Source organism: Charadrius vociferus, unplaced genomic scaffold, assembly GCF_000708025.1.
Source record: "Charadrius vociferus isolate BGI_N301 unplaced genomic scaffold, ASM70802v2 scaffold472, whole genome shotgun sequence".
NCBI lineage: Eukaryota > Metazoa > Chordata > Aves > Charadriiformes > Charadriidae > Charadrius > Charadrius vociferus.
This window is the reverse complement of record NW_009647735.1, coordinates 1252506-1253972: the sequence shown is the minus strand read 5'-3', so window position 1 is coordinate 1253972 and position 1467 is coordinate 1252506.

The following is a 1467-nucleotide window of genomic DNA, read 5'->3' as shown; positions in this document are numbered from 1 at the left end:
CGTCCCCATCCTCAGCTGCTTCCTCACACTGGTTTTCTGTGGTGGATCAAGCAACTGTGCTGCAGCCGGCAGGCTGTATCAATGAGCTGAGCCAGTAGGGAACCAATCCCAGCCAGAAAAACACCATCTTTTCAGTTGGCCCACCTCATTCATCCAGTTCCCTCTGCACTACACGATTACTCAGTGTGATAGAAAGGAAATATCCTATCAAGATATCTGGTATATTATCCTCACTTGTTGGAAGTATGCAGAGCTCTCGACATCAGCTACACCAGGAGAGATGTGTGTTACCAGAGGAAAGCTGCCTTGGTCTCTCTTCTGCTTTATAAAGCAGGAAAGCCAAGTCAAGACTGGCACTTTACTGAAACAATTCAAGTAATCTAAGCTTTATTAATTGATTGATTGACTCTCCAGAGTGGTGAAGGAAATGTAATTACAATGTGGACAGAACACTCAACTCTTGAAGGATGCTCTAGAAGGACGTCTTTTATTTCTGGACGACTGAACATTCAGCGCATCTTGCTGCTGCATGGTAAAACATAGACAAAACTTTTGGTGGCTGGAAATGGAGTTAAATTTGTAAAAAATCAATGTTAATATTTTTAAACAATATAACTTACTGCAATTTTAAAATAAACATACACATTGACTGCTTTTCTCCTCCCTGCCTACAAATAACCAATAGCAATTCCTTTATTTCAGTCCTGCAGAAATGTTTACCAAGAGTTCTGATTAAAGCCATTGCACAAAATTCATCGCCTGTTTTAATATTTTAACATTGTGTCTTACGGCATAGACTATTCAGGATAGGGACATGGCATACCTAGAGGCTTTGTAACTCACACAGCGAAGCTTCAAATCTGATTCAGACTTCCCAGTGCTCCTACAGCTGAGACGATAAATAACGACTGTACACGATTTCTATCACATAGCCCATCAGCGCGGATGAGCAGTATCGCACCTCCCGCTTGTTCATTGACTCGGTTTCCTTCTGGATGGGAGACAGCCCAAAGCAGGGCTGGTTGCACCCTGGGCTCCCGCGGCACCGGGGCGATAGGAGCACATGTGAGTTGTGCTGTGGAGCTCCTGCCATCAGCAGCTCCCGCCATGCCGCAGCCAAGGCATTGGGGGTGATGTGTCCATCCTCCATGAGGGCACCGGCCCCGTGCTGCCCACCTGAGCAGACCAACATTTCCTTTCTTCCCGGGCAACATGTGCACACCCCAAGCAACACAAAGTTTATTTCTTGACTGCCATCACATTTGCCTAATCGAAATCCTGATCCTTCGCCGCGCTTTTCAGATTTTACCAGGCACACCTCCTCGCCTGCACAATAAAAAGGCTATAAAACACGGCAAATTTTATTTATAGCCGCTTAGCCACGATTCATTTCCTTCTGAAAACGCCGGTATCGCTTCACACGCCCACCGCGACCTGCCCGGGGCGCCCACCGCCTCCGGAGGGGCC